The sequence below is a fragment of the Pseudophryne corroboree genome, chromosome 4, assembly GCF_028390025.1.
Source record: "Pseudophryne corroboree isolate aPseCor3 chromosome 4, aPseCor3.hap2, whole genome shotgun sequence".
Taxonomy (NCBI): domain Eukaryota; kingdom Metazoa; phylum Chordata; class Amphibia; order Anura; family Myobatrachidae; genus Pseudophryne; species Pseudophryne corroboree.
This window is the reverse complement of record NC_086447.1, coordinates 644,624,135-644,638,060: the sequence shown is the minus strand read 5'-3', so window position 1 is coordinate 644,638,060 and position 13,926 is coordinate 644,624,135. Positions and strand designations below refer to the sequence as shown.

The 13,926-nt window shown below is 49.2% G+C and overlaps 1 protein-coding gene across 4 annotated transcripts in view; it reads right to left on the bottom strand.

The window, feature by feature from the left end:
* Positions 1 to 7,736, bottom strand: part of LOC134910095 (ATPase family AAA domain-containing protein 2-like) — a 611,116-nt gene extending 603,380 nt beyond the window's left edge. For all 4 annotated transcript variants that reach the window (XR_010176115.1, XM_063917736.1, XM_063917735.1 and 1 more), the window contains exon 1: positions 7,596 to 7,736. The gene's annotated coding sequence lies outside the window, so the exon portion shown is untranslated. The remainder of the gene's footprint in view (positions 1 to 7,595) is intronic.
* Positions 7,737 to 13,926: the final 6,190 nt, after the last annotated feature.

Here is a 13,926-nt window from a genome sequence, read left to right as displayed (position 1 = left end):
CGACTCTGCTTCTTGTGCCGCCCCGGCGGTTTACATGAGCCACCGCGGTGATGTTGTCTGACTGAATCAGCACCGGTTGGTTGCGAAGCAGGGGCTCCGCTTGACTCAGGGCGTTGAATATGGCCCTTAGTTCCAGGATATTTATGTGCAGACAAGTTTCCTGACTTGACCACAACCCTTGGAAGTTTCTTCCCTGAGTGACTGCCCCCCACCCTCGGAGGCTCGCATCCGTGGTTACCAGGACCCAGTCCTGTATGCCGAATCTGCGGCCCTCGAGAAGGTGAGCACTCTGTAGCCACCACAGAAGAGACACCCTGGCCCTGGGGAACAGGGTGATCAGCCGATGCATCTGAAGATGCGATCCGGACCATTTGTCCAACAGATCCCATTGAAAGATCCTCGCATGGAACCTGCCGAAGGGAATGGCTTTGTACGATGGCACCATCTTTCCCAGGACTCGCGTGCAGTGATGCACCGTCACCTGTTTCGGTTTTAAGAGGTCTCTGACTAGAGTCACAAGCTCTTGAGCCTTCTCCGTCGGGAGAAACACCTTCTTCTGGTCTGTGTCCAGAATCATGCCCAGAAAGGGCAGACGCGTCGTAGGAATCAGCTGCGACTTTGGGATATTCAGAATCCAGCCATGCTGTTGCAACACTTCCTGTGATTGCGCTACGCTGATCTGCAACTGCTCCCTCGACCTCGCCTTTATGAGGAAATCGTCCAAGTATGGGATAACTGTGACTCCTTGCTTTCTCAGGATCACCATCATTTCTGCCATTACCTTGGTAAATATTCTCAGTGCCGTGGACAGGCCAAACGGCAACGTCTGGAATTGGTAATGACAGTCCTGTACCACAAATCTGAGGTACTCCTGATGAGGCGGATAAATGGGGACATGCAAGTAAGCATCCTTGATGTCCAGAGACACCATAAAATCCCCCTCTTCCAGGCTTGCAATGACCGCTCTGAGCGATTCCATCTTGAACTTGAATCTTTTCAGATAAATGTTCAGGGACTTTAAATTTAATATAGGTCTGACCAAACCGTCCGGTTTTGGTACCACAAACATTGTGGAATAGTATCCCTTCCCCTGTTGACGAAGGGGAACCTTTACCACCACCTGCTGGATAAATAGCTTGTGAATTGCCGCTACCACTACTTCCCTTTCTATGGGGGAAGCTGGTAGGGCTGATTTTAGGTAACGTTGAGGGGGCATCACCTCGAATTCCAGCTTGTATCCCTGAGACACAATCTGTATAGCCCAGGGATCCACCTGTGAGCGAACCCACTGGTGGCTGAAATGTCGGAGACGCGCCCCCACCGCTCCTGGCTCCACCCGTGGAGCCCCAGCGTCATGCGGTGGATTTAGTGGAAGCCGGGGAGGACTTCTGTTCCTGGAAACTAGCTGTAAGGTGCAGCTCTTTTCCTCTGCCCCTGCCTCTAGCAAGAAAGGAAGCACCTCTGACCTTCTTGCTTCTTTGTGCGCGAAAGGACTGCATTTGGTAATACGGTGCTTTCTTCGGTTGTGAGGGAATATATGGCAAAAAGTTTAACTTCCCAGCAGTAGCTGTGGAAACCAGGTCCGAGAGACCGTCCCCAAACAATTCCTCACCCTTGTAAGGTAACACCTCCATGTGTTTTTTGGAGTCGGCATCACCTGTCCACTGCCGAGTCCACAGGACCCTCCTGGCAGAAATTGACATTGCATTAATTCTAGAGCCCAGTAGGCAAATGTCCCTCTGGGCATCCCTCATATATAGGACAGTGTCTTTTATATGCCCCAGGGTCAGCATAATGGTATCCCTGTCTAAGGTATCCATTTCCTCAGACAGATTATCTGTCCACGCTGCTACAGCACTACACATCCACGCCGCCGCAATTGCCGGCCTCAGTAGAGTCCCTGAATGTGTATAAACAGATTTCAGGATACTTTCCTGCTTTCTATCTGCAGTATCCTTTAGGGTGGCCGTATCCTGCGACGGCAGGGCCACCTTCTTAGATAAGCGTGTCAGAGCTTTATCTACCCTAGGGGAGGATTCCCAGCGCACCCTGTCCTCTGGCGGGAAAGGGTACACCATAAGTAATCTTTTGGAAATCAGGACTTTCTTATCCGGGGAATCCTACGCTCTTTCACATAACTCATTTAACTTATGTGAAGGGGGAAAAGTCACCTCTTGCTTTTTCTCCCCATACATATAAACCCTCTTGTCAGGGACAGGGTTTACCTCTGATATGTGTAAAATATCCTTCATCGCTATAATCATGTAACGTAAAGCTTTTGTCATGTTTGGTTGCAATTTTGCATCATCGTCATCGACACTGGAGTCAGAATCCGTGTCGACATCTGTGTCAACCATTTTGGATAGTGGGCGCTTTTGAGACCCTGAGGGCCTCTGCGCTGTAGGATCAGGCATGGGTTGAGACCCTGACTGGCCCGAGGTATCAGCTTTATCCAACCTTTTATGTAAGGAGTTTACATTATCATTTAACACCTTCCACATATCCATCCAATCAGGTGTCGGCACCATCGGCGGCGACACGTCAGTCAACTGCACTTGCTCTGCCTCCACATAGCCCTCTTCGTCAAACATGTCGACACACGTGTACCGACACACCACACACGCAGGGGAAGCTCTAAATGAGGACAGGACCCCCACAAGGCCTTTTGGAGAGACAGAGAGAGAGTCTGCCAGCACACACCCCAGCGCTATATAACCCAGGGATTACACAGTAACTTAGTGTTTACCCAGTAGCTGCTGTATTATGATTTATGCGCCTAAATTTATGTGCCCCCCCTCTCTTTTTTACCCTTCTACCGTGATTCTGCAGGGGAGAGCCTGGGGAGCTTCCTCTCAGCGGAGCTGTGGAAGGAAAATGGCGCTGGTGAGTGCTGAGGAAGAAGGCCCCGCCCTCTCAGCGGCGGGCTTTTGTCCCGCGATTTTGTGAAAAATAAATGGCGGGGGCTCATACATATAACAGTGTGCCACTGTCTATATGCAGCATTCGCCAGGAGGTAACAATTGCTGCCCAGGGCGCCCCCCCGCGCCCTGCACCCTACAGTGACTGGAGTTTGTGGGTTAGTGTGGGCGCAATGGCGCACAGCTGCAGTGCTGTGCGCTACCTCATGTGAAGACAGGAGTCTTCTGCCGCCGATTTCGATGTCTTCTCCGCTTCTGCCGGCTTCTGTCTTCTGGCTCTGCGAGGGGGACGGCGGCGCGGCTCCGGGAACGGACGACAAGGTCAGGTCCTGTGTTCGATCCCTCTGGAGCTAATGGTGTTCAGTAGCCTAAGAAGCGCAACCTAGCCGCAGTTAGTAGGTTTGCTTCTTTCCCCTCAGTCCCTCGTAGCAGAGAGTCTGTTGCCAGCAGAAGCTCTCTGAAAATAAAAAACCTAACTAAAATACTTTCTTATTAGCAAGCTCAGGAGAGCTCACTAAAAGCACCCAGCTCTGTCCGGGCACAGATTCTAACTGAGGTCTGGAGGAGGGGCATAGAGGGAGGAGCCAGTGCACACCAGATAGTACTAAATCTTTCTTTAGAGTGCCCAGTCTCCTGCGGAGCCCGCTATTCTCCATGGTCCTTACGGAGTCCCCAGCATCCACTAGGACGTCAGAGAAATTATATTTTTAGTGATATATGAATATAAAGAATAATCTTATTGGAGAGGAAAAATTGTAAATGTGGTATAAAGGTGGTTTAGACACTGAAGGAACCTGATTGGCTGTTGATATCCCAGGAAATGGATAGTGGGTATAAAAGGCTGGACAGGTTGTTGTTCGAGACATACCCTGAGGAAGGATGATAGATCCGAAACGCGTTGGTACCTGCTTTTTTGAGTTAGACCCAGGTCTGTAAGTTGTTCTACTTGCTGTATTTATCCCCATTTGGAGATCTATGAAGTGATATTTTTCCATTTAACTCTCTGGGGGTATATGCTGGAACCAACTCTAGACCAGAGGATCTACTCACCTTTTTATTTCTATTTTTACTGTTTTAATCTGTTTTACCTTGTTGTTTGGAATAAATTCCTGTTTTTTTGGATACACGTATAATTCATTTTTTACGCCATATATTCGGTGTTGGATTATCTGCGCCCATCCTGCCCAGTGTCGGTGGTGGATAATATAAGAACTCACGACAGAGCTTGAGGTGGTGACGCAGAATAAAAGAAACCTTTCAAGGAACATAGGGCCCTGATTGGAGGTAAGTGTCTCCTATATGGGATAGGATGATGACCAGTTGAGATGACAAGAAGTGAGGCGAATGATGATATAAAGAAACCTTTTTATGTACATCCCGCATGGTGTGGAGGTCAGTTTTGAGGTGCGAACCCATATACGAAGGAGGAATCCTGATGATCTGAGGAATCCTTAAACCTAGAGTTTTAAGCTTGGGAAGATCGTACATCTGGATCACTCCATATTTAGTAGCGCTTGTGGACTACTCTATTTTTGTTTGTGTATATGTATGGTTATCAAGGAGTGGTGCTCTTGTGAGTTCAGACCATGGCTGCAACTAAGGCGCAAGTTACTCTTCTCCCCCTTTTTTTGAAGGATACTATCCCTATCTAGGGTATCTATATCAGATGACAAGTTATCTGTCCACTTTTCGATAGCAATACTCACCCACGCAGATGCGATGGTTGGTCTGAGCAGTGTACCCGTGGTGACGTAAATGGATTTTAATGTATTTTCCTGTCTACGACCCGCAGGATACTAAAGGGCTCCCATGTCAGGAGAAGGTAAAGCCACCATTTTAGACAACCGTGATAGAGCCTTGTCCACAATGGGGGATGACTCCCACTTTTCTCTATCCCCAGAGGGAAACGGATACGCCACCTGAATCCTCTTGGGAATCAGAAACTTTTTGTCAGGATTTTCCCACATTTTTTCAAACAGAGTATTCAGTTCATGAGAGGGAGTAAACGTTACCTCTTTCCCTTATACATACAGACCCTAGTATCAGGAACCGCAGGGTCTTCTGTGATATGTAACACGTCTTTTATTGCCACAATCATGTACTGAATGTTCTTTGCCAATTTTGGGTCTAATCTGGCATCACTATAGTCGACACTGGAGTCAGTGTCCGTTTCGATATCTGTGTCTGCCAACTGAGCAAACGAACGTTTATGTGACCCCGAGGGGGTCTGAACTTGTGATAACACATCCTCCACAGATTTCTTCCATACCTGGTTCTGAAATTCAGATCTAATCTCTTATTAATAAGAGCCACATTAGCATTCAAGGCATTCAACACATTTGCCCAATCAGGAGTCGGCGGTGCCGACAGGGTCACTCCCACAGCCGTTTCTGTCCCTGACACAGTCTCCTCCTGGGAAGAGCACTCCGCCTCAGACATGCCGACACACGCGTACCGACACCCACAGACACACTGGGCAACAAAGGGACAGACCCACAGTAAAGCCTGTCAGAGAAACACAGAGGGAGTTTGCCAGCTCACAACCCAGCGCCCAATCCCGGTTCTGAAACGCTAATATAAAGCTTCAGACCTGTAACGCTTTTATATATACATATATTTGCACCAAATTAACTGTGCCACCCCCCCCCCCCCCCCGTGTTGCACCCTGTCACTTGCACAGCAGTGTTGAGGAAGGACCAGCGTCTCTGCAGCTCTGTGAAGAGAAAATGGCGCTGATGAGAGCTGTAAGGGCTAAGCCCCGCCCCCTTAATGGCACGCTTCTGCCCCGCTATTTTTTAAAATAATTACACTGGCGGGGGTTAGGATTTAGTGCCTAGGCACTTATTTTCCACTTTGCCAGCCTTAATGATGAGTTTTATGCTGCCCAGGGCGCCCCCCCCCCCACGCCCTGTACCCTGTAGTGCCGCTGTGTGTGGGAGCATGGCGCGCAGCGCGATCGCTGTGCGGTACCTCAGAGGCCGTCACCGAAGTCTTCTTTTCTTCTTCTACTCACCTGTCTTCTGACTTCCGGCTCTGCAAGGGGGATGACGGACCGGGTCTGGGAGTGAACCCCTAGGCGTACCTAGTGTTCCAAACCCTCAGAAGCTAATGGTGTCCTGTAACCAAGAAGCAGAGCCTTTAACTCACTAGAAGTAGGTCTGACTTCTCTCCCCTATGTCCCACGATGCAGGGAGACTGGTGCCAGCAGTCCTCCCTGAAAATAAAAAAACTAACATAAAGTCTTTTCAGAGAAACTCAGTAGAGCTCCTCCAAGTGCATCCAGTCTGCCTGGACACAATTCTAAAACTGGAGTCTGGAGGAGGGGCATAGAGGGAGGAGCCAGGTCACACCCCTTAAAAGTCTTAAAGTGCCCATGTCTCCTGCGGATCCCGTCTATACCCCATGGTTCTTGAAGCATCCCCAGCATCCTCTAGGACGTATGAGAAAATGAAATAAAATCCCAGTTTTCGGGGGGTTTTACTGCATTTTCATATGTACTACTGTCTGGCCGCCGGGTTTTCAGTGCGGAGGGTAACACCAGCAAAAGCTGGCATTACCCTATAGAAGCCTATGGGCTTCCTTCCGCAACCATCCTGAGGGATCCAATCGGGTCCCCCCCCTTGTGTACCTCTGGGCGGAGGAGGCCTCCGTCCGTAGTTCCGTCCACAGGTAGGTGTCCAGCTCCAGGCACCGCCGGCGGGAAATCCTGTCCCAGCCGCCCTCCTCTGCCGGCCAGCTAACCAGTCTTCATGCAGCATCAGCGCCGTAAAGGCACCTCCTCTCCCGGCCCCAGGCTGCGCTGATTGGTGAAGCCTGTGGTGACAGCAGCGGGGGGTGGAGCTGGCGTCTCTTTCCCCCAGCGTCACAGCGTGGGTAAGCAGTCTCCTTCCTCCAGAAGCAGCAGCAGCCGTCATTGCAAAGGACAGCTCTTATCGGGGAGAGGGGTATGGGTCGTTGGGTCGACACAATTTAGGTCGACAGTCATTAGGTCGACCACTGAAGGTCGATATGGGCACTAGGTCGACAGGTGAAAAGGTCGACATGAGTTTTTGGACTTTTTTAGGTGTCGTTTTCTTCGTAAAGTCACAGGGAAACCCAATTAGTGCACTGTGTCCCCTCGCATGGCTCGCCATGCTTCGGGCAAGGTTTCCGTTCCCAATTGTAGTCCACATGGATCGTAAAGTGTGAAAAAGTACAAAAAATGGAAAAATGTGAAAAACTCATGTCAACCTTTTTGACCTAGTGCATGTCGACCTTCAGTGGTAGACCTAATGACTGTCGACCTAAGCTTTGTTGTCCTAACGACCCTATCCCGGGGAGAGCTGTCCTTTGCTATACTAATCGCATATGTTAGTACATATGCGATTAGTATGTAGGCGAAGTGTGGCGGAATACTCTGTAATACTGATCTCCCTTTCTATAGATCCCTTTCTATATATATCTATATATGATCTATGTAACTGTTTATCCACACAGACTTATTTTGTATATGAACGCAGACGAAAAAAACTCACAAAAACTCATGAAGCTTCTCACTGATGCTGTAGTATAATGATTTGACAAATCCCTTGTAAAAATACAGCAAAATGGTTCCAAATATTCCGGTAGACAAATCTGCCAATGTACCATGCCGCCAAGACAACAGCATAACACGCGCTCTGTATTACAGTACATTACCTCGTGTCTGGTTGCGGCAGGGTAGCGTCTAGTCACTCAGGTTGTCTTATATAATACTGCATGGTAATCGTTTCGTTTGTGTAGATTTGATCTGCTTTCCAGGCCCGGCACAAGGCATCCGCAACCACGCCCCTTTGTATAGGCTCCGCCCCCTTCGGACGAAAATCCTGGATTTTGGACATGTATGACTAGTAAGGGGAAAGGTAGACCGCAGTGGGAGGGGGGAGGGGGGGTGTATTCGTTTCTGTTCAACAAGATTCCCCAGTAAGTGGCAACCTGCCTCCCTATTCCTCTTGTCTTTCACTTCTTCAGTAGACATTAGTAATTTAAAAGCAAACAGTTATTTCCCCCCCCCCCCCCCCCCCCCCCCCCCCCAAAAAAAAAAAAAAAAACATTCAGGAGAGATTGACTTTGACAATAGAAAATAACCCACCAGGGACTCATCTGCTCTTTCCTTTCTGAACTTTCTTTAATGTATGCAATCCAATCCAATGCAATGCACCATTCATTTAAACTGTACCAGTGCACACAACTACTGGAGACACATTACAGGATCATCCCAGAATTGAAGGCAACATGCTGCATCCTGTGTTGATTCAATACAGGACGCAGTTTATCCACGTTTTATGTATGCAGACTACCAGTAATGTATGAGGCGGAAGGAGAGCTGTCCAGGAGTCAAAAGTTACAAATAGGTGCTCATCCTCCGTCCACATTGTCAGGGCCATATTATCCATAAGGCTGACTAGGCTGAAGCCTAGGAGTATCCACAAGGACAAGGGGCCTGTTATTTCTTTTTGCTGAGGAACTGTGTGTTACCTGCTCCCTAGGCAGGGCAATAGAATGGCGGTCATTATGTTTGATATGAGTTAGGTTGACATACATTGGGTCGACCATGTTTGGTTGACATGCATTAGGTTGACATGATCACTAGGTTGACATGGAAGAAGGTCGACATGAGTTTTTCACACTTTTTTATATTTTGACCTTTTTCATACTTAACAATCCACGTGGACTACAATTGGTAACGGTAACCTAATTGGGGTTCCCCACCACAAAAATGACACCAAAAAAAGTAAACAAACTCATGTCGACCTAATGACAATGTCGACCAATCGTGGTCGACCCAATGTATGTCGATCTAATGAACCACACCCAGGGCAATTACTAGCACTGCAGTGGGTGGGGGAGGGGGGGGGGGGGGAAGGGGGGCGCTGTTGGCAGCACTTGTCAGCACCGTCTCCTACCCTCACCCCTTTTGTCGCTGATACCTATACAGTATTCATGGACTTGACTAGAGAGCTCTTTGTTGTCCAATTGTACTGTCTTTTATTAAATTTCGGGCTGCTGATGTTCCTGGGATTCGAACCCATTACCCATGATATTGCAGTCGGACTCTCTATTCATTGAGCTATCCCTTGCATAGAAAGCTAGAGCATTCCAAGCTGGAGGGTTTTTACTGTTTGATGCTTACCTTGTACTTTGTGAAGGGGTGATCAGCATTGTGGCTGGGCAGATCTATGTAGTATGTAGCTGCAAAGAGATTGGATGTGTGGCTGCACACTGCATGGATCTGCTCGATTATGGTGCTGGTTATTTTTACGGGGTACAGGTAGCTTCATATAGCTAGAAATCTCAGTTTTTATGTGGGATCAAGTGGCTCTGTGAGAGGAGCGTTTGGCAGGGATGCAGCAGGTGGGTTTGAGTCCTGGGTATGGCAGTATATTGAATGTGTTATTTCATGAGGGGTATTGTAGCTGAATGGCAGCAAGCTCTTAGATTGAGTATGAATGTGGTACAAAGAGGGTTTGTGTCCAAGTCCATTTTCTTGCTCTATAAGTGTGTATGTATATGTCATGCCCCTTCCCCTCAAGGCATGCGCCTTCTGTCCATATTGGAAAAATGGGGAGAGGGGGTCAATTCTCTCTCTGTCACAAGGCACCAAAAAGTCTAGTTACAGCTCTGTCCCTAGGGCTCCAATGATTAAAGGTATCCTTCCATTTGCTCTTCTATTTGTTTAATTTTTGGTTTAAAATCCGTTTTCTATTAGGGTTTGACTCTGTATTGTACTTCAGTATAACCTCCTGGTATCAATTTTCTGCATTATTGACAATAGTATAGTGCCTATACATTGGTCCCATTGTAATAGTGTATAGGCTGCCGGAACGGGATGCGGTCAAAATCCCGCCGTACGGAATCCCGGCGGTCGAAATACCTATGCCGGAATCCCGACCGGCACAATCCCGACATATTCTCCCTCGTGGGTGTCCACGACACCCATAGAGGGAGAATAAATTAGTGTGCCTAGCGCAGCAAGGCACCATGCTCGCAAGAAGCTGCGTTCCGCTCGCCACCCCTGTCGGGATTGTGTGGTCGGAATTCCGGCGTCGGTATTTCAACCGCCGGGATCCCGTCCAGCGGGATTTAGTACTGATCCCGCCGGAACTACCGCTCTGTTACCTGTTACTGCATTTTGACAACATACTTGATCTGATTACAAGATAAGACTTCATGCATTCCAGGTGGAACGCGGAGAGCTTTATAGTGGTACGTGATTGTTCTTTTGTGTAGATGTGGTGTGTGTGAAGGCTCCGCAACACCCTAATACATTTTTGCAATGTGTTGGTGGTTTAATATTTTTATAGCGGTAACATTATTATTTTACACTAAGGAAATTATGTCATTTGCATTCCAGCTGGAATGCTTAAGTAATGCTTTTGGATCCAAATTTTGGACCTGTTAGGGTAGTTAAGGAGCCAGAGAGCATGGCCAGCCTTGCTGCTGGAATTTGTTGGGATGTGCACTTTGGGGGTAATTCAGAGGTGATCGTAGATGTGCTAAATTTAGCACATGTACGATCATTTACTCTGACATGCAGGGGGATGCCCAGCACAGGGCTGGTCCGCCTGTATGTCAGGCCCTACCCCCCCGCACAGGTACAAAAGCATCGTATGGCGGCGATGCTTTTGTACCTGACAAGTAGCTCCCTGCCAGCGCAGCTCCTGTGCGCTGGCAGGGAGCTATTGGACACGTCCCGGTCACAGCGGCTGCGTGTGACGTCATGCTGCCACTGCGCCCCCCCCCCCCTCAATAGTCCGTACACGCCTCCGTTGTCCGGACCGCGCCCCGCCAATGGTGTTCTAACGGCTGATACTAAGTATGTTTATCTATCTATATCTACTGTATCTATCTATCTATCTATCATAAAAACATATGTACAGTATGTATGTATGGATGGATGGATGTATATATGTTTCGGCATAACCCCTAGCACCCCTAGGGGTGGGGGTGTGAAGGGGGTGACATGTAAAAATTAATGGTTTTCGGGCATAACTCTGGAATACCTGGAGCAATTTACACCAAACTTGGTACACATATACCTTACAACCTGGAAAGAAATACTGTGTGGGTAAGACACCCCTAGTACTCCTAGGGGTGGGGGTGGGAAGGGTGTGACATATAAAATTCCATAGTTTTTGGGCATAACTGTGGAATGCCTGGAGCATTTTACACCAAACTTGGTACACATATGACTTACAATCTGAAAAAAATACTGTGGGGGCAAGACACCCCTAGCACCCCTAGGGGTGGGGGTGGGAAGGGAGTGACATGAAAAAACGCATAGTTTTCAGCATAACTCTGGAATGGATGGAACAATTGACACAGAGGCACACATGTGTAGGGGTAGAGGTGCCCACATGTAAGGGCAGAGGCACATATGGGTAGGGGCAGAGGCACACACAAGTAGGGGCACAGGCACCCATGTGTAAGGGCAGAGGCACCCACGGGTAGGGGCAGATGCACACACGGGTAGGGGCACAGGCACCCATGTGTAAGGGCAGAGGCACCCACAGCTAGGGGCAGACACACACATGGGTAGGGGCAGAGGCACCCACAGGTAAGGATAGAGGCACCCACGGGTAGGGGCAGAAGCACCCACAGGTAAGGATAGAGGCACCCACAGGTAAGGATAGAGGCACCCACGGGTAGGGGCAGAGGCATCTACAGGTAGGGGCAGACGCACACATGGGTAGGGGAAGATGCACCCACAGGTAAGGATAGAGGCACACATTGGTAGGGGCAGAGGCACACATGATTAGGGGCAGAGGCACCCACGTGTAAGGGCATAGGCTCCCACGGGTAGGGGCAGAGGCACCCATGTGTAAGGGCAGAGGCACCTACGTGTAAGGGCAGAGGCACCCACGGGTAGGGACAGAGGCACACATGGGTAGGTGCATAGGCATATGGGTAGGGGAAGAGGCACACACGAGTGAGGGCAGAGGCACACACGGGTGGGGGCAGAGGCATACTTTACTGTCGAAGCTAAGCAAGGAGACCCTTTGACATAGAGTTATCCTGCAAACCTTACATATTTAATATACAGCAGGCGGAGCTTGGCCTGTTGTCCCAGCATTTACAGCATTGAGCAGGGTGGCATCAGAGACAGGACGGGGCAGAGAAGGAGGCAGATTATCCTCCTCAGCACCAGCATTTTGACAGCATCAATCCGGGGAAGCCCAGCGGTACAGCCTGACAAAGATTGGCATTATTCTTTAAATTCCATAGCGAAGCACGGTTATTCAGCTAGTTAAGAAATAAACTATATCATTTTATGTGCATGGAAATCCTGGTGAGTGCTCCTCTATTCGCCTCTCTCTCTCTCTCTCTCTCTCTCTCTCTCTCTCTCTCTCTCTCTCTCTATATATATATATATATATATATATATATTTGGGGTAACAAAGTATATGCTGCTGCAGCTCTTTATAATGCCCACACATCTCATGTGTGCATAAATCTGGCTCTGATACTAGCCAGTGCCTCCCCAGACATTGACCTCACCACACGACACTGGTGTCATGCATAGTGTACAGTACATCTCTGTGAATCGGCGTGATAATGTCACCTGCGTCACAGTGCTCGACTTGGGATGCAGGAGCATGATTATGCCGTGGACTACACTGCACCACAAAGCATGCCATTATACACTTGACCGCCTAGGGTCCGGAATTCCTGATAGCTGCAGTACACAATTATTATTTCTCTGACGTCCTAGTGGATGCTGGGAACTCCGTAAGGACCATGGGGATAGACGGGCTCCGCAGGAGACTGGGCACTCTAAAAGAAAGATTAGGTACTATCTGGTGTGCACTGGCTCCTCCCACTATGACCCTCCTCCAGACCTCGGTTAGATTTCTGTGCCCGGCCGAGCTGGATGCACACTAGGGGCTCTCCTGAGCTCCTAGAAAGAAAGTTTATTTTAGGTTTTTTATTTTACAGTGAGACCTGCTGGCAACAGGCTCACTGCATCGAGGGACTAAGGGGAGAAGAAGCGAACCTACCTGCTTGCAGCTAGCTTGGGCTTCTTAGGCTACTGGACACCATTAGCTCCAGAGGGATCGACCGCATGGAACTGGCCTTGGTGTTCGTTCCCGGAGCCGCGCCGCCGTCCCCCTTACAGAGCCAGAAGCAAGAAGAGGTCCAGAGGTCCGGAAAATCGGCGGCAGAAGACTTCGGTCTTCACCAAGGTAGCGCACAGCACTGCAGCTGTGCGCCATTGCTCCTCATGCACACTTCACACTCCGGTCACTGAGGGTGCAGGGCGCTGGGGGGGGCGCCCTGAGGGCAATATATGACACCTTGGCTGGCAAATCTACATCATATATAGTCCTAGAGGCTATATAGATGTAAAATTACCCCTGCCAGTATTCCAGAAAAAGCGGGAGAAAGTCAGTTGAAAAGGGGGCGGGGCTTCTCCCTCAGCACACTGGCGCCATTTTCTCTTCACAGTGCAGCTGGAAGACAGCTCCCCAGGCTCTCCCCTGTAGTTTTCAGGCTCAAAGGGTTAAAAAGAGAGGGGGGGGGCACAACATTTAGGTGCAATATTGTATATACAAGCAGCTATTGGGAAAAATTCACTCAATATAGTGTTAATCCCAAAATTATATAGCGCTCTGGTGTGTGCTGGCATACTCTCTCTCTGTCTCCCCAAAGGGCTGTGTGGGGTCCTGTCCTCAGTCAGAGCATTCCCTGTGTGTGTGTGCGGTGTGTCGGTACGGCTGTGTCGACACGTTTGATGAGGAGGCTTATGTGATGGCAGAGCAGATGCCGATAAATGTGATGTCGCCCCCTGTGGGGCCGACACCAGAGTGGATGGATAGGTGGAAGGTATAAACCGACAGTGTCTACTCCTTACATAAAAGGCTGGATGACGTAACAGCTATGGGACAGCCGGCTTCTCAGCCCGCGCCTGCCCAGGCGTCTCAAAGGCCATCAGGGGCTCAAAAACGCCCGCTCCCTCAGATGGCAGACACAGATGTCGACACGGAGTCTG